This window comes from Arachis ipaensis, chromosome B4 (assembly GCF_059453495.1).
Source record: "Arachis ipaensis isolate K30076 ecotype BB chromosome B4, ASM5945349v1, whole genome shotgun sequence".
NCBI classification, from domain to species: Eukaryota; Viridiplantae; Streptophyta; class Magnoliopsida; order Fabales; family Fabaceae; genus Arachis; species Arachis ipaensis.
This window is the reverse complement of record NC_142439.1, coordinates 24,630,724-24,650,940: the sequence shown is the minus strand read 5'-3', so window position 1 is coordinate 24,650,940 and position 20,217 is coordinate 24,630,724. Positions and strand designations below refer to the sequence as shown.

General features: G+C 35.5%; 1 non-coding gene across 1 annotated transcript; it reads left to right on the top strand.

The window, feature by feature from the left end:
- The first annotated feature begins 1,199 nt into the window (after positions 1-1,199).
- On the top strand, positions 1,200-1,307 carry LOC148566945 (small nucleolar RNA R71). The gene has a single exon (XR_015881603.1). It is a non-coding gene; the product is annotated as a small nucleolar RNA R71 (small nucleolar RNA).
- Positions 1,308-20,217: the final 18,910 nt, after the last annotated feature.

Here is a 20,217-nt window from a genome sequence, read left to right as displayed (position 1 = left end):
GGCATGAGGTTTATTCCTGAACCAAGGTCACACAGAGCCTTAAAGATCATGGTGCCTATGGTACAAGGTATTATGAACTTTCCAGGATCCTGTCTCTTCTGAGGTAATGTCAGTTGATCCAGATCACTTAGTTCATTGATGAAAAAGGGAGGTTCAACTTCCCAAGTATCAATACCAAATAATTTGGCATTCAGCTTCATGATTGCACCAAGGAACTTGGCAGCTTGCTCTTCAGTAACATCCTCATTCTCTTCAGAAGAGGAATACTCATCAGAGCTCATGAAGGTCATAAGGAGGTTCAATGGAATCTCTATGGTCTCTAGATGAGCCTCAGAGTCCTTTGGTTCCTCAGAGGGAAGCTCCTTATTGGTCACTGGACGTCCCAGGAGGTCTTCCTCCTTGGGATTTACGTCCTCCTCTCCTTCTTTGGGTTCGGCCATGGTGCTTATGTCAATGGCCTTGCACTCTCCTTTTGGGTTCTCTTCTGTATTGCTTGGGAGAGTACTAGGAGGGATTTCAGTGATCCTCTTACTCAGCTGGCCCACTTGTGCTTCCAGATTTCTAATGGAAGACCTTGTTTCATTCATGAAACTTACAGTGGCCTTAGATAGATCAGAGACTAAGTTTGCTAAATTAGAAGTATTTTGTTCAGAGTTCTCTGTCTGTTGCTGAGTGGATGATGGAAAAGGTTTATTATTGTTAAACCTGTTTCTTCCACCATTATTAAAGCCTTGTTGAGGCTTTTGATCCTTCCATGAGAAATTTGGATGATTTCTCCATGATGGGTTATAGGTGTTTCCATAAGGTTCACCTAAGTAATTCACCTCTGCTATTGCAGGGTTCTCAGGATCATAAGCTTCTTCTTCAGAAGATGCCTCTTGAGTACTGTTGGATGCAGCTTGCATTCCATTCAAACTCTGAGAAATCATATTGACTTGCTGAGTCAATATTTTATTCTGAGCCAATATGGCATTCAGAGTATCAATCTCAAGAACTCCCTTCTTCTTAGGCGTCCCATTATTCACAGGATTCCTTTCAGAAGTGTACATGAACTGGTTATTTGCAACCATGTCAATGAGTTCTTGAGCTTCTGCAGGCGTTTTCTTTAGGTGAATGGATCCACCTGCAGAAGTGTCCAATGACATCTTAGATAACTCAGACAGACCATCATAGAATATATCCAGGATGGTCCATTCTGAAAGCATGTCAGAAGGACACTTTTTGGTCAGTCCTTTGTATCTCTCTCAAGCTTCATAGAGGGATTCACCTTCTTTTTGTCTGAAGGTTTGAACATCCACTCTAAGCTTGCTCAGCTTTTGAGGAGGAAAGAACTTGGCTAGGAAAGCCTTGACCAGCTTATCCCAAGAGTTCAGGCTATCCTTAGGTTGAGAGTCCAACCATATTCTAGCTCTGTCTCTTACAGCAAATGGGAAAAGCATGAGCCTGTAGACTTCAGGATCTACTCCATTAGTCTTAACAGTATCACATATCTGCAAGAATTCAGTTAAGAACTGAAAAGGATCTTCAGATGGAAGTCCATGAAACTTGCAGTTCTGCTGCATCAGAGAAACTAATTGAGGTTTCAGCTCAAAGTTGTTTGCTCCAATGGCAGGAATGGAGATGCTTCTTCCATGTAAATTGGAATTAGGTGCAGTAAAGTCACCAAGCATCCTCCTTGCATTATTATTATTTTCGGCTGCCATCTCCTCTTCCTGTTCGAAAATTTCTGAAAGGTTATCTCTGGATTGTTGTAATTTAGCTTCTCTTAATTTTCTCTTCAGAGTCCTTTCAGGTTCTGGATCTGCTTCAACAAGAATGTTCTTGTCCTTGCTCCTGCTCATATGACAAAGAAGAGGGCACAGAAAAATAATAATAATAGAGATCCTTTATACCACAGTATAGGGATCCCTTTGTGAGTGGAAGAAAAGAGGGAGGCAAAGAATGTGGTGTAAAGAAAGAAACACAACTGTGAGGAGGGCAGAGATGTGAGATGAGATGTTAGTAAATGAATAAATAAATAGAATAAGATGGGAGAGGGAGAATTTTCGAAAATAATTTTTGAAAAAGAGTTAGTGATTTTCGAAAATAGTTTTTGAAAAAGGTTAGTATTTTTTTTCGAAAAATTTTAAAATCAAAAATAAAAATAGTTAGTTAAAAAAGAAATTTTTGAAAAAGAGGGAAGATATTTTCGAAAATTAGAGAGAGAGAGTTAGTTAGGTAGTTTTGAAAAAGTTAAGGAACAAACAAAAAGTTAGTTAGTTAGTTGAAACAAATTTTGAAAAGATAAGAAGTTAGGAAGTTAGAAAAGATATTTTGAAATCAAATTTTTGAAAAAGATAAGATGAGAAGATATTTTTGAAAAGATATGATAGAAATTAGTTTTGAAAAAGATTTGATTTTTAAAATCACAGTTAATGACTTGATTCACAAGATATGATTCTAGAACTTAAAGTTTGAATCTTTCTTAACAAGCAAGTAACAAACTTGAAATTTTTGAATCAAAACATTAATTGTTGATGTTATTTTCGAAAATATGATGTAAAATTAAGAAAAAGATTTTTGAAAAATATTTTTTTGGAATTTTCGAAAATAACTGAGAAATTTGAAAAAGATTTTATTTTTGAAAAAAAAATATTTTGAAAAAGATAAAATTTTCAAATTGAAAATTTGATTTGACTCATAAGAAACAACTTGATTTTAAAAATTTTTGAAAAAGTCAACTCAAATTTTCGAATTTGATGAGAGAAAAAGGGAAAGATTTTTTTTTTTTTGAATTTTTTTTATGATGAGAGAGAAAAACAAGAAAAATTATGCAATGCATGAGAATTTTAGATCAAAACAATGAATGCATGCAAGAATGTTATGAATGTCAAGATGAACACCAAGAACACTATGAATGTCAAGATGAACACCAATAACATATTTTTGAAAAATTTTTGATGCAAAGAAAACATGTAAGACACCAAACTTAGAAATCTTTCATGTTTAGACTCTAAGAAACGAAAAATGCACATGTAAAACAAGAAAAGACACAAAACATGAAAACATCAAGATCAAACAAGAAGACTTACCAAGAACAACTTGAAGATCATGAAGAACACTATGAATGCATGATATTTTCGAAAAATGCAAGATGCATATGCAAGTGACACCAAACTTATGATATGACTCAAGACTCAAACAAGAAACACAAAAAATATTTTTGATTTTTATGATTTTCTAATTTTTTTTTAGATTTTTCGAAAAATTAATTTGAAAAAGAAAAATAAGGATTCCAAAATTTTTTTAATATGAATTCCAGGAATCTTGCCATGTTCGTCTAAAGCTTCAGTCCAGGAATTAGACATGGCTCACTAGCCAGCCAAGCTTTCAATGAAAGCTCCGGTCCAAAACACTAGACATGGCCAATAGCCAGCCAAGCTTCAGCATGTAAATCAGGAACAGCAGCAGGTGGATTAGCAACAACTAGCTTGCTCTCGATAACAAATTGCAAGCCTCAGTCCAAATGAATTTAGACATGGCTTTACAGCCAGCCAGGCTTCACATGCTTCATGAAACACTAGAATTCATTCTTAAAAATTTTGAATCTAAAATTTTTTCAAAAACAGGTGAGAAAATTTTGAAATATTTTTGAAAAATTTTTGAAAAGAAAACAAAAAGAAAATTACCAAATCTGAGCAATAGGATGAACCGTCAGTTATCCAAACTCAAACAATCCCTGGCAACGGCACCAAAAACTTGGTGTTGTTGCCGGATCAAACTTGGCACTGATGTTACCGGACCAAAAGCTTGCCGAAAACTCAAACAATCCCCGGCAACGGCGCCAAAAACTTGGTGCGCAGAAATTGTGATTACACTTTGATTATGTAAAATTCATCGCTCTTTCTTTCCCTGGTAATGGCGCCAAAAACATGATGCCAATACCATGGTTCACAACTTCGCACAACTAACCAGCAAGTGCACTGGGTCATCCAAGTAATACCTTACGTGAGTAAGGGTCGAATCCCACGGAGATTGTTGGTATGAAGCAAGCTATGGTCACCTTGTAAATCTCAGTCAGGCGGATATCAAATGGTTATGGAGTTTTCGAAAATAATATAATAAAATAGGGATAGAAATACTTATGTAAATCATTGGTGAGAATTTCAGATAAGCGAATAGAGATGCTTTCGTTCCTCTGAACCTCTGCTTTCCTGCTATCTTCATCCAATCAGTCTTACTCCTTTCCATGGCTGGCTTTATGTGATACATCACCACTGTCAATGGCTACTTTCGATCATCTCTCGGGAAAATGATCCAATGCCATGTCACGGCACGGCTAATCGTCTGGAGGCATCACCTTTGTCAATGGTTTCATCTTATCCTCTCAGTGAAAATGATCAACGCACCCTGTCATGGCACGGCTATTCATCTGTCGGTTCTCGATCATGCTGGAATAGGATTTACTATCCTTTTGCGTCTGTCACTACGCCCAGCAATCGCGAGTTTGAAGCTCGTCACAGTCATTCAATCATTGAATCCTACTCGGAATACCACAGACAAGGTTTAGACTTTCCGGATTCTCTTGAATGCCGCCATCATTCTAGCTTACACCACGAAGATTCTGATTAAGAGATCTAAGAGATACTCATTCAGTCGAAGGTAGAACGGAAGTGGTTGTCAGGCACGCGTTCATAGGGAATGATGATGATTGTCACGTTCATCACATTCAGGTTGAAGTGCGAATGAATATCTTAGAAGCGAAATAAGATGAATTGAATAGAAAACAGTAGTACTTTGCATTAATCTTTGAGGAACAGCAGAGCTCCACACCTTAATCTATGGAGTGTAGAAACTCTACCATTGAAAATACATAAGTGAAAGGTCCAGGCATGGCCGAGATGGCCAGCCCCCTAAAATGTGATCAATAGTCTCCTAAGATGAACAATGGATTAAAACTGAGACCAAAGATGTCTAATACAATAGTAAAAGGTCCTATTTATAATAAACTAGCTACTAGGGTTTACAGAAGTAAGTAATTGATGCATAAATCCACTTCCGGGGCCTACTTGGTGTGTGCTTGGGCTGAGCTTAAGTGTTGCACGTGTAGAGGTCCTTCTTGGAGTTGAACGCCAGCTTTTGTGCCAGTTTGGGCGTTCAACTCTGGTTTTGGCTCCTTTTCTGGCGCTGGACGCCAGATTTGGGCAGAAAGCTGGAGTTGAACGCCAGTTTACGTCATCTATTTTTGGCCAAAGTATAGACTATTATATATTGCTGGAAAGCCCTGGATGTCTACTTTCCAACTCAATTGGAAGCGCGCCATTTCAAGTTCTGTAGCTCCAGAAAATTCACTTTGAGTGCAGGGAGGTCAAAATCCAACAGCATCAGCAGTCCTTCTTCAACCTCTGAATCTGATTTCTGCTCAAGTCCCTCAATTTCAGCCAGAAAATACCTGAAATCACAGAAAAACACACAAACTCATAGTAAAGTCCAGAAATGTGAATTTAACATAAAAACTAATGAAAATATCCCTAAAAGTAACTAGATCCTACTAAAAACATACTAAAAATAATGCCAAAAAGCGTATAAATTATCCGCTCATCAAAATGCAATAGACAAAAGAAAATGGATGATGAGAAAAAACTTTTTTTTGCGACGCAGACGCGTCATGCACGCCCACGCGCCGATGCGCAGTTTGGCCGAAGGGCGCGTACGCGCCAGGTGCACTTACGCGTGGATGTGAGGATGGCGACCAACACGTACGCGTGATGCACGCTTGTGTGTGGGTCGCTGGCACAAAATAGGCATAAACTAGGCATAACTCTCTAGTTTTTGGCTGGGAGAACGAAACTTCCACATCCACACGTACGCGTGCATGCCGTGTGCGCGTGGATTGGCCGAAAAGCTTGGGCACGCGTACGCGTGGATTGGTGCTCTATTTTTCAAAATTTTTCTAAGTTCTTACACCAAACCAAGCATTCCAAACCTCCAAACAGCTACCCAAACACTATGAAACCTTATTGGGCATACTAAACTACCAAATAAACTCAACAAACAAAACAAAACATGAAATTAAACTAATTACCAATATGTACAAAAGGGAAAAATGAAAAGAATTTACCATGGTGGGGTGTCTCCCACCTAGCACTTTTGTTTATTGTCCTTAAGTTGGACTTATGGGGAGCTCCTCATCAAGGTGGCTTGTGCTTATAACCATCTTGGAACATCCACCAATGCTTGAATCTCCAATAAGCTCCATTCTTCAATGTTAATATCTTCAAACTTTGATGGAGTTCTTCACAAATCATGAGCTCCCAAAGTTAATTTTTCTTGTGCGATCCAGGATCCCACACTTTGTTTTGACACCCATCTTCAAATTGATCATCATGATTCCAATTGGGTGGCATGACCTTAGAATTCTCAATTAAGCATCCAAACATTCTCCTAGACCTATGCAATTTGGTTCTACACCAACCATGGCTATTCGACTTCGAGCATGCAACCATCATGAACTTAGAGTGATGTGTCCAACCACTACATAATTCTCTCCTACTCTTAAATCCACAAAGAGCTCTAAGTTGACCATCATTTTCAATTAACCCATATTCAAGTGAGAAAGTGAAGCTTAGGGATAAGAATTTTACCCACTTGAATGTTGTGTAGGATGGTGACTTAGGAAGGGGTGGTCCCAATGATCTCGCAAGCTTCACTCCCTTGTACTCTTCCTTGATTACCTCCACCTCTTTACAACTTTTCTCAACTTCAACCTCTTCTTCTTGGTGGCTCTCTTCCAATTCAATCTCTTCTTCAATGCTCACCAAGGGTATGAGAGGTTGTTCATCTTCTTCTTTGACCTCAATTTCAAGCCCAATGGGAGAGGATTCAATTGTAGATAGGAACTCTTCAATAATTGAATCCATCTCTTGATCAACCTCTTCAAAGTCTTCAATCATGATATGCCTTGGAGGTTGTACACCCTCCTCAACATCAACATCAAGCATCTTGGAAGAGGACTCTCTAATTCTACATTCCCATGAACTTCTAACATCTCCTATATTTTCAACCACTTCTTCCGGCTCATTTATCTCAAATTCTTCCCATTATGACAATTCTTGCTTCAACTCCTCTTCTTCACCTTGAATCTCTAAGCTCACTCCCTCACTATGCTCCTTAATTGCTTCTCCACATTCAACAATGGGAGTCCCTTGATCGCATAGGCTTAGACGGGAGGAGACCATATTGCTAACGGCTTCCGCTAGGATAGCCATCTTGGCTTCTAGCTCCTTAAAATGCTTTTGGTTCTCTTCTTGCCTTCAAATGTAAGAACTAACACATTCTTGGAGAGGATCATCCATTGGAGGTGGTGTGGAAAAAGAAGGTTCATTGTTTGGGAAGGAGGTTTCATAATTGGAAATTGGTTCATCTTGATAAGGGCATGGAGGTAGTGTATATTGAGGTGTATATTGAGGTGGTTCTTGAGAGTAATTGTGTTGAAATGGTGGTGGTTCCATGTGTGGTTCATATGGTTCATAAGGTGGTTGGTATGATGGATAAGAATTAGGGTCATAATGAGGTGTTTGGTGGTAGGGGGCTTGTGAATAAGGTGGTTCAAAGTCATGTTGAGGGGGTGGTTCATAGGCATGTGGTGGTGGTTGTTGACAATCACAATAAGGGTCACCACATCCATTAGATTGATATGCATTAGGATGAGAGTTATACCCATAAGAATCCGGAGGTTGTTGTTGCCAAGAAGGGTGATCAATCCTTTGAGGCTCCTCCCATCCTTGATTCCCAAATCCTTGATGCACGTTATCATTGTACCTTCTATTCCCTATAACATAATTTAAGCCAAACTCATAGCCAAAGTGATGAGAATTCATAGTAGCAAACAAAAACAAAAACTAACAAAAATAAGGAACAAAGTCCTAAAGTTAACAAAAACTAACAAATAAGCAAAAGGCAAGCATATTCACAATATTCACAATAGCCAATAACATAACACCATTGCAACTCCCCGGCAACGGCGCCATTTTGATAAGCGAATTGTTGTGATGGTATAGAATTTTCTCAAATGAATGAATTTTCGTTGCAAGTATAGTTCTAAACCAACAAACAATCCTCCCAATAAAAAATTTTGGTTGTCACAAGTATAAACCCCAATAAGAATTAACCGAAGTATTTGAACTCCGAGTCATCTCACAAGGAATTGCAATGAAGTGGTCAATTATTGGCTATGAAGAACAAGGGGGTTTGATTTTATATTGTTGCAAGAAATTGAATGACAAGAAAGTAAAAGAACAATTGACTAAATAAAAGAAAGTGGAACTCTTGGGTAAGACATGGAAAATTGAGATCACCATCCTTATCTACAAACCATATATTGACAATTATGAGAGGCCAACCTACTAAGTCTACTTCCAAAAGCTTTAAGTACGTAATGTCTACTCCTAAGCTTGAAGTACGTTAAATAGGCTTGATCACATCAACCCATAAGTTCCAACCTATCTACTAATTAGATTAGTAGTGGGTTTATGTCAATGAGTATCAAATTGATCACTAAGGGTTCTCAAATCACCAAATCATTAAGACCCAATGACTCAAGGTCACTCAATTCCCTTAGCCTAGGCCAAGAGCAAAGAAAGCTACTCAAAAACTAGAGGAAACATTTTATCAAACACTTAGTGTACAAGAAAAGTAAACATCATAAAATGCAAGAATTAAAGGAAACCCATAACTAACATAAGTAAGAACTCAACAATAACAATCAAGATAAACATAGAAGAGCATGGAAATATAAAATTGCATTAAAGAAAATTAAGACCCAACAATGGTTTATCAACATAAAAGAGAGCAAAACAAGCAATTAAAAAGAGAAACTAAGAAGATTAAGACAATAGAACACTAAAATATAAAGAGAATTGAAATCAAAACAAGAATTGAAAGAGAAATTTGAGCGTGATTAACCTAATTTTACCCTAATTACTATCCTAAATCTAGAGAGAGGAGAGAGCCTCTCTCTCTAGAATTCTATCCTAAAATATGATGAAAAACTAAATTATGACTACTTGGTTCATTCCTTCCTCAATCCTTGGGTTCAATAGCATCAGAAATGAGTTGGATTGGGCCCAAAATGAGCTACAAAATCGCTGGCCACGATTTCACTTTAATGAACCACGTGCTCCATCAGCGCGCATGCGTACATGGCGCATGTGCGCTCCTATACGTCAGGCAACTATGGAAAATTTTATATCATTTCGAAGCTCCGGATGTTAGCTTTCCAACGCAACTGGAACCATCTCATTTGGACCTCTGAAGCTCAAGTTATGGTCGATTGAGTTCGAAGAGGTCAGGCTTGACAACTTTACGGTTCCTTCATTTCTTCAGGAGTTCTCCCACTTTGCATGCTTTTCTCCTCACTTCTTCCATCCAATACTTGCCTTATGGATCTGAAATCACTCAACAAACATATCAAGGCATCGAATGAAATTAAAGTTAATTAAAATCACCAATTTTAGGGCCTAAAAAGCATGTTTTCACATTTAAGCACAAATCAAGGGAGAATTGCAAAACCATGCTATTTCATTGAATAAATGTGAGAAAAGATGATAAAATCTCCTAAATTAAGCACAAGATAAACCACAAAATTGGAGTTTATCAGTGGACTCGATAGAGGAAGAAGAAGATGCCCTGCTCTCAGGTAAAGGATGGCAGGTTTTCTCATGTGTCAAAGAAGAAGAAGCTCTGCTAATCTTCTTTTTGCCTCTTTCCGTGACCATGACTCCGTCTCTGAACTCTACTCTCAGGCGTTAGAGAAGAAGAAGAAGCCTCACTCTGAACTCTGATGCTCTGAAGGTTTGGGGTTAATTTTTGAGGTAAAATATAAGCGGGAATCGAGTGAAACGAGGAATGCAGGAAGCAAACATAGGGTGATTTTTTGTTGATAAAAATAGATGACGATTTCGTTAATTTTAGTTAAAAAAATTAATATCCTAACCATCTATTTTATATAATAAATTTATACCATTTATTTAATTCTGAAAAAAATCTCTATCGTCTAAATTTATCGACGATAAAAGTTGTCGATATTATAATTATTAAAATAAACAACTAGTTCGTCGATTTTAAAGAAAAAATTCTCACCCCACCACTTAGTCATCAATGTGACGATATTATTTAAGGGTTATAAGGTTGCTAAAATAAACGACATAACCTTCGATTTTAATATTTTATTTCGATAATTTCTTTTTCATTTTATCGACGACAAGTCGTTGAAAATTATCCACGGAAAATCTAACCGTCAATTTTTGGCATCGATAATTACTTTTTTTTGTAGTGGCAATGGAATTGAAAGTCAAGAATATTCAGATTGGAAAGTGCAAGATCAATGTCTCATTGCGTGGCTAATTACATCTATGGAGACAATTTTTTTGAACCGGGTAATAGAATGTGATTATGCTCATCAGATCTGGATTGTGCTAGAAGAATATTTTGTAGCTCGAGTCAAATCAAGAATTAAGCAACTAAAGACTCAACTAAAAATGTTCAAGAAGCAAAGTTCATTAGTCGAAAAATACATGTCAATGATCAATTAGATAGCAGATTCGTTAAATGCATTAGGAGCTCTTCTTTCAAAGGAAGAATACATCAAAGCAGCATTGTCAGGTCTCGATGAAGAATACAGTGATTTCATAACTATAGCAACATCAAGAATAAGACACAATACTGAAAGTGAGTTTGAAACACAGCTATTGACTCAAGAAGAATTGATAGAGCGCTTCAGAAAGTTAGAGTTAGGATTAATATAGATGAACATTGCTCAAAGTAATGAAGTTCAAAAAGGATCTCAAGAAAAAGGCTACAATAACTATAGCAGTAGAGGTGGCTTCTGAGGTTCTAAAGGCAGAGGCTACTTCAGAGGTGGAGGAGCATGATCCTCATGGTGGCAAGACAGCAGATCACAATGTCAACTATATGGCAAAATTGGCCATACAATCATTCAGTGCTATCATCATTTCAATCAAGACTTCATGAACCCTCACATTCAACCTCTCAACACAGCTCAACTAGCTTCTCTTGCATTCAATAGCAACTCAAGCTCAAGATTCTCTCAGCAGCAACAAGAATCCTCAACTAAGTCACATGCTCCACCTTCTAATCCTCAAGCATAGCTCACACTACCTTCGACAATACCAGATATTGTGTGGTACTCTGACTTGGGCGCCTCTCACCACATCCTATGATCCAAGAAACCTCAACACAAGAACAAATTATGAAGGCATAAAGCAAGTATATGGAGGTAATGGCCAAGGTATGAAAATTAAACATATTGGAAGTATATTAATGCATGCATCATTATCCAATAAACCCTTGCAATTACAAAACTCGCTTCATGTATTCACCATCTCCAAGAATTTAGTAAGCGTAGCCAAATTTGCCTTAGACAATTATGTGTTCTTCGAGTTTTGGTCTTACTTCTGCACTGTGAAATGCCAACTCTCCAAGAAGATCCTGCTTCAAGGACTGCTTAAAGATGTACTTTACAAGTTTGAGGGAGTTCAAATTATTTCAAAAATTTTCAAATCCAATGAAACTAGTGTCACCAAACCAATCTGCCACAATACTACCACTCTACCAAAAACCAACACCAACTTCACAAGCAATACCATTAATCCTTTTATAAAACAACTAGAAAAAGAAAGAGCTACCATCCCTAGCTCACTCACACACCTGACATCGCCTAATATTGTAGAAAAGAGCAAGACTATCACTGCTGCACATACTCAGCCTCAGCCAATGTCACCTGTAGACAAAGAGTCAAAAGTCTCAATGCCAAAGGCAACAAGTTCAAACAACAAGTCATCAAGTGTTGCTGATAATATTGTTCAACAGTCAATAAAGAAATATTAAAACATTTTATTGAGAATTATAGAGAGCCTGTAAATAAGACAATCACAAGTGCAAATGTGTTAATTACTTGCAAAAATATGAGTCATACCACTCAATTATGGCATAGAAAGCTAGGTCATCCATTTGAAAAAGTTGCCTCAATTGTATGAAATAATGCAATGTCATTAACAGCGATTGAAGAACGAATGATTGACGGTTTAGAATTCAGAATAAATTTTCGTTGCAAGTATAGTTTCTAAACCGAGCAATCATCCTTTCTTACAAACGTTTTGGTTGTCACAAGTAACAAACCCAATAAAATTTATAAACCGAAGTATTCAAACCTCGGGTCGTCTTCTCAAGGAATTGTAGGGAGGTGTTCTTATTATTAGTTATGGAAAACAGTGTTTTTGGGTTTTGAAAGGTTTGAACAAGGAAAATAAATTGTAGGAATTAATAAATTAATATCTAATAAAACTCTTGGCAAGGTATAAAAATTCGGAAGTCCTATCCTAGTTATCCTTATGAGAATTGAGTTTAATCCCACTTAGTTAACCTTTACGAAAGCAAAGGAAAGTCAAGTGGACTAATTAGTTAGATCCCCAAGTCCTAGCCAACTCCTAAGGAAAGACTAGAGTTAGTGGAATTCAATTCAATTAGCAAAAATAACAATTAACAATCACGATAAGTTTGATAACTCAAGAGCCTCCAGTTAATCAATTAAAGCCAAGGATATAAAAAGCTAAATAAGAATCATAAATCTGAAATACCTCAATTTATATCAAATAAAGAAAATCCTAACATGAATGGTTCATAAGCCAATTTGGCAACATAAGTAATTAAATAAAAGCATTAAAGTATCTGAAAGTAAAAGAGAAATATAAAGTAAAAGGAATATTAAACCTGAGAGGAAGTTGAAATAATAAGTTGAAATAATAAGAAATCCTAATTCCTTTAAGAGGAATCCTAATCCTAAAACCTAAGAGAGAGGAGAGAACCTCTCCCTCTAAAAACTACATCTAAATTATGAAAAGTGAATAATCGGAAGGCTTCCCTCTGAATGGATGCATTCCCCCACCTTATAACCTCTAATCTATGTTTTCTGGACTTGGATCTGGGCCAAAAGGGCTTCAGAAATCGCTGGGGGCGTTTTCTGCAGTTTCTGGTGCGTGGCGTTTGTCACGCGTCCGCGTGGGTCACGCGGTCGCGTCATCTGGGAGTTTTCCTTGTCATGCGTTCGCTTCGGCCACGCGTACGCGTCATTTGCGTTCTGCTCAAGGCACGCGTCCGCGTCAGTCACGCGTTCGCGTCGCTGCCTTTTTGCGCTGGGTACGCAGTCGCTTTGTCCATGCGTTCGCGTCGCTTTTAGTTTTTTCAAAAACTCTATTTTTGTGCTTTCCTTCCATTTTTGTATGTTTTCTTTTCATCCTTTAAGTCATTCCTGTCCTATAAAGCCTGAAAGCACTCAACACACAAATCACGGCATCGAATGGTAATAAAGGATGATTAATTTTAATATTTCTAAAGCATAGGAAACATGTTTTTCACATATATCACATAATAAGGAAAGGAAAGTAAAACCATGCAAATTACATGAATAAGTGGGTGAAGGATTGAATAAATCACTTAAATTGAGCACAAAATACATCATAAAATATGGGTTTATCAGCGATCTAACTAATAAAAGCAATTGTGAACCATTATTGTGCCATGCTTGTTGTATTAGCAAAATTCACCAATTACCTCACTTTGACTCACACACTAGTTATGCACCTCTAGAACTAATCTTCTCTGACATTTGGGGGACAACACTCATCTATAGAAAATCTCGTTATAGGTACTATATATGCTTTATTGATGCAAGCACAAGATACTCCAGCATTTACTTACTTCAAACTAAGGGCAAGCATTTGATGCTTTTCAAAGATACAAGGCAGAAATTGAGCCCAAAATTGGATTGAAAATCAGAGCACTACAGACTGATACTGGAAGAGAATATCTATCTAGAGCATTTACCCAATACCTTGAGACAAATGGCATACAACATAGGCTCCCCTATCCCTACTCTCATCAACAAAATGGAAAAGTGGAAAGAAAACACAGACATATAATAGAAACTACTCTAACCCTTCTATCCCAAGCCAATCTTTCCTTAACCTTTTGAGGGTGAAACAGCACTCTCAGCCACCTATCTCATGAATCTACTCCCAAATTCCAAACTCAACAACATCTCACCTCATGAAGCTCTTACCAAGACCAAACATGTTACCGATTTCTTAGATCATACAACACAACCAAGTTCAACCATAGATTACAAAAATATATTTTTGTTGGCTATGTCCCAAATCATAGAGGATACAAATGCCTCTCCCAAAAGATGGCAAAGTTTGTTTTAAGAGATGTCATTTTTAATAAATATGAGTTCCTACAACCAACTTTTCAATTCCCAATCCCCAGCATCTACCCATACTCAACCTTCACTATTCACCTATTACTGTAATCCTTTACCCCTAGTTATAACTTTAACACAACCCTTAGTCACAACTTCAATACAGCCATCTCTTCCACCCTATCCCTCACCCTAACTATCACCATCAACCCTCCTTCAACCCCGAATACCAAGCCATTATCCTGCATTAAACCCCCAAGAGTCCTCTTCAACTATGCCATATCCCTTTGCATCCTCTTCTTCCCTGCATTCATTACATGATACTTCCAATTATGTTAATCAAATACCTGCACCATTAACTGTATTACCTATTTTTCTACCTCATAATTATGTTTCTGTACCTGCTGTCACTATCAACTCTGCTAGTTTTACTTCTTTGCGTACAGGTGTTGTTCAGCCTGCTAACATTGAGATTGTGCTGTCATTCTCTCTTCTTTTCTCAAGCAGCCTGCATCCTATGCAGACTCGTAGCAAAACTAGAAAGCTCAAACTTCGGACCTATGCAACCGTTCTTACCAAGACTGCCCTTGATCTCACACACTCACTACCTTAGTCAATTTTGCAAGCACTAGCTAGTCCCCATTAGAAGTAGGCTATGCAAGAAGAGTATGATGCATTGATGCATAATCAAACCTACAAGCTAGTCCCAAGATCTCCACCAAACACTAAACCCATGATTGGCTCAAAATGGGTGTTCAGAATTAAAAAGCACCCAGATGATACTATTCAGAAATACAAAGCCTGACTCGTTGCTAAGAATTTTCATCAAAGAGAAGAGGTCAACTATGATCAAGTGTTTAGTCCTGTGGTTTGCCCACCTATTAGGGGTGTGCATGGGCCGGGTGAAACCGGGTTTGATGTGACCTAGACCCGACCCGAAATATATACCGGGCCTATTTATTATACCCGAACCCGGCCCTAGACCCGATGAAACATATACACTTTCGGACCACGATTATACCGGATAAAAACCGGGCCGTTAACATTACATTACCTTGATACCTTCTTATAAGCTAGCATGTGAAAATATCCAAATTTCCAAGGCTCCAACCATTATTTGACATGGTAAAATTCACTTAAAAATATAACAAGAACCAACTCTTCTCTAAAATTAAAGCATAACCATAATCAATACTAATATTGTCTAATAACACCAAATATTTAAATCAATACAAATAACACAATATTATGCATTAGTCTAAAATCTTATGCATTTTAAACATAAAACATTAACTTATAGTTTTATAATAACTAATAACACAAAATATTAAGGTTTACAATACTTAAATTCCACATAAGAATAGCCATCATCCATCACTAATAACACAAAATATTAATTGTGTATGATGACCGGGCCACCGGGCCGACTTCTGGTGACCCGAGCCATGGCCCAGATCCGACTCGAAATAATGACCGGGTCTATTTTTGAGACCCTTATTCGGCCCTAGACCCGGTGAAATCACACCAAAATAGCCCCTAAAGTATTCGAGACCGGGCCGGATCTTCGGGCCGGGCCATGCCATGCACGCCCCTACCAGCTACCATTCGAATCATGCTAATTTTAGCACTCTCCAAGGGTTGGCAAATACAGCAGTTTGACTTTAACAATGTATTTCTTAATGGAGATTTACAGGAGACCATTTTCATGTCTCAACCTAAATGCTTCACTTCCTCAGCTCAACCCCGCTATGTTTGTAAACTCCAAAAGTCTCTATATGGCCTGAAGCAAGCTCTTCCCGCATGGTTCACGAAGCTGAAGAGTACTTTCAACCAGTTTGGTTTCATCAATACCAAATCAGACACGTCCCTCTTTACATGGCTCTCACACTCATTCATCATCTACATTCTAGTCTATGTAAATGACATCTTGGTGATTGAAAACTCAAAAATTAAAAATTTTAACCTGATTGCTTGCTTAAATGCTATATTTTCACTGAAGGACTTGGGAGAGATGAGTTACTTTCTGGGCATTGAGGTAGTAAAGTCCACTAGCACTAAATACATCAAAGACTTGTTAGCTAAAGCAAGAATGCATGATGCCAAGGCAGTGCCTACACCCATGATATCTAGTCTTAAGCTGTCAGCTCGTGGAGATGACATTTTTCAAAATCCAGCCTTGTATAGGTCTATAGTTGGTGGTATCTAATATGCCACAATTACTAGACCTAAAATTTCTTTTGCTATGAACAAAGTATCTCAATTTATGCATACCCCTTTAAAAAGTCATTGGAAAGCGGTTAAAAGGATTCTAAGATATCTTGCAGGGACAGCCAACTATGCTTTGAGGTTTCAAAAGACTAATGAAAGTCGAATCTACGACTTTAATGACTCAGATTGGGGCAGTGATATTGATGATAGAAAATCTACTATTGAATTTTGTGTATTTCTTGGTCCAAACTTAATCTCATGGTCAAGCAGAAAACAAAATGTAGTCAGGAGCTCCATAGAGGCAAAATATTAAGGGATAGCTACTGGTTTAACTGAAATCGTCTGGATTCAAAATTTGATGAGTGAAATGAGAAATCCATGCTCCATCACACCAAATCTCTACTGTGACATTCAAAGTGCAGTCTTACTAGCTGCAAACCCAGTCCTTCACAGTAAAAACAAATATTTCAAACTTGACTTGTATTTTGTGAGAAATCATGTTGTACAAAAGAGAGTCAATATTTTGCACATTCTCTTCCAAGACTAAATAGCTGACAGCTTCACAAAACTCATTTCTAATCTCAATTTCCTAAAATTTAGATCCAAGTTAAGAGTTACAGAATGCATCTAAAATTTTCACAGATCTAATGAATGCAGCGTCAACAAAAAAAACCTCAAAAGACAAAGTAATAAAATTGATATTAACAATAATAAATGTATAAGTCAGTCACAACTGAGAGTTGGTTAATGAATTAGTTACGGTTAGAAACTGTTGAAAGTTTCCAAAACTTGTTAGTTAGCTAAGTTAGTTAGAACTCTAGCTATATAAAGTACTGTACTTATTACTAGAAAAGGTTAATGTCATTTTTATATTCTCCACAAATAAGTTTTCTCTGCATCTCTTATTTTCTTTTTCTTTCTTGTTGTTTATATTCTTTATCTCTAGTTTAATACTTTACAACATTTATTAATGATTACAATAATTAATAAATAAAAAATAAAAAATTTAAATTATTTTTTGTTAATATTTTTTTTTTACTAAAATAATATGTCTAAGGTTAACATGCAACCATCCCACGTGTCACTTGATTCGACAGTCGCATTCAAACTTGTGCATAGCATTGACTCCAATTCTTCACATTCACAGTGCACTTAATTTCACTATTTTGTTGCATTGTTTAGTTTTGTCTTTAATAAGATTTAGAGTTTAGACTAATATTTACTAATAAATAAATTAAAATATTTAAGATTAAACAAAAAAATAAAAAAAATTAATAAATAATGATTCAAATATTAAGATGATAATAAATTGAATCAAATAACATATATTTAAATTAATTAAATTAAATAATTAATATAATAAATTAATTATAAGTATTTAGCTTAATAAAATAAGTTAAATAAATAAAAATATCTTATATACTATATAAAAATTATAATATCTTTAAAAATTATTAATCAAAATACATAACAAAAAAATAATATAAATTAAAATAAAATTAATTTATTTATTTCAGTTAAATTAAATAATTAATATAATTAATTAGTTATAATTAATATAGTTTAATAAAATATCAAATAATTTGATATTTATCTCAATTAAATTAAATAAATAATTAATTATAACACTTTTAAGTATCATTAATCAAAGTACATGTAAGACAAAAAATTAATATAAATTAAAATAAAATTAATTTATTTATTCTAATCAAATCAAATAATTAATGTAATTGATTAATTATAATTAATGTGGTCAAAAAATATTAAATAGTTTAATGTTTATTTCAATCAAAACAAATAAAATAAATAAAAAATATCTTCGAAAACGTATCACACCACATATATTATCAACCAAAAAAAATTTGATTTTAATAATATGGAATAGATTTTGTGCTTGTTTGTGCACTATTAAATCGATAAAAAAAATATATTTGTTCAATAAAATTTTTTTTTATTTTTTAGTGTGTTTGGCAAATTTTTAATAGTAAAAATAAAAGTACTAAAAAAATAAAAAAAATATATTTTTTGAGAAATTACAATTTACATCTTTTTTTTAAAGATTTTTTTAAAAAAAAATATTTTTCATATAATAAATGAATAAAAAAAATACTTTTATCGTATTTTACTCAAACATAATTGATAAACAAAAAAATCTTTTTAATTACATGAGAAACATAAAATTATTTTGACTTTTATAAAAGATCTTTTAAAAAATTATCATTAAAAAAGATCTTTTTTAAAAATAATGTCTAATCCCAAACAATAAATAATAGATATATCCTTTATAAATAGATGACAATGCACAAGAATTGACATATATCATCAAAAAGATTCTAAAGAGTTTTTTTTTTTTAATTTCTTACCAAGCCTGGCCAAGCATTTCTCATTCTATGCCCCTCTGCTTTTCCTCGTCACATCAAGTGAGTGATATTATGATAATTTCTTTTGAAGTTTATATTTTTGTGATTAACAATCAACAACAACTTTTTAAAATAATTCTTGCACTTATATTATATATTACAAGTGAATTGTAATTTATATGTGAATAATGTTAGAATTTTAGTTTTTTTTTTTCCTATTATTGAACCTTTATATTCACGAGACTACAACAAATTAGTTATCAGTGATTGTTATAAAAAATGACATCTAAAAAAGATCAAAATTATAATCCTCTAAAACTAATTATAATAAAATATGATAACATAAGAAAAACAATTCCATTGTCCTCCTATACTTTCTCTTCCAAAATTTTGACACGAACAATGTTTTCTACTAACATATATAACTATATATGTATGTAGGTGCTCTCGTAGTTATGGTGATGGCTAGTGGCCAGTGCAAGTTTCGGAATGGCGATTGCACCGCCAACTGTAACTACAGATGTGCGAGCACTGTTAGTGGCAGTCAAGGGTTGTGCGGTCCCGATATCGGTGGAGTGCAGAAATGTTGGTGCTATTTCGAGTGCGAAGTGGAAACATGTAAAGAAAACTTTGTAATGAGTGAAAATTGTGAAGAACATAAGTGCACTCTTGCTTGTATTAACAAGCATCCTGGCAAGTCAGCTGAAGGAAAATGCCGATCAGTTCCACCAAATCTGCTAACTATTTTTTGTCAATGTACTTACTTGTGTCCTTAGATTATGAACTTAGCTATGTATAATAAAGTTTTCTTGAAAGCTATATATAAGAAATTAAGTGAGCCTAATTTACTCTAAAAGTTAGCAAATAAGGGTTACTCACACTTATAATGACTATCAGACTTTTAATTTTCAGACTATGCGAGACTTAATACTATATCATAGGCGTTGCAGCAATAACATGTTCGATGTATATAGTCTTCCTGATCTGGGGGTTTGATTCTCTGCAAGAATGCATATAATGTAAGAGAAGGTCTCATCTAAATTAATAAAACCATGATACGATTTCTCAATATATAATATAATAAAACAGGGATCTTCACCCATGAATATGCTACCTATCCAATTCTGCATCAATATGAATTCATATATGCTTTAGTAGTAGTGCACACCTCCAAATTGTTGTTCTAACCGAGCCACAATGTGTTTTCCATAAGTGTATTTCTTCAAAGCATGAGCATGAATTCTGAGGCGAGAAAGCAAGATTGCTCGCTGATTTTAAGAACATATATCAATAACCTTCTGGATCATATAATTTGCAAATTGGTCTTTCATCATAATCTGCAGGGAATCAAAACAGGATTTAGTAAATACGTGTAGCCAAAATCAAATGCCTCAC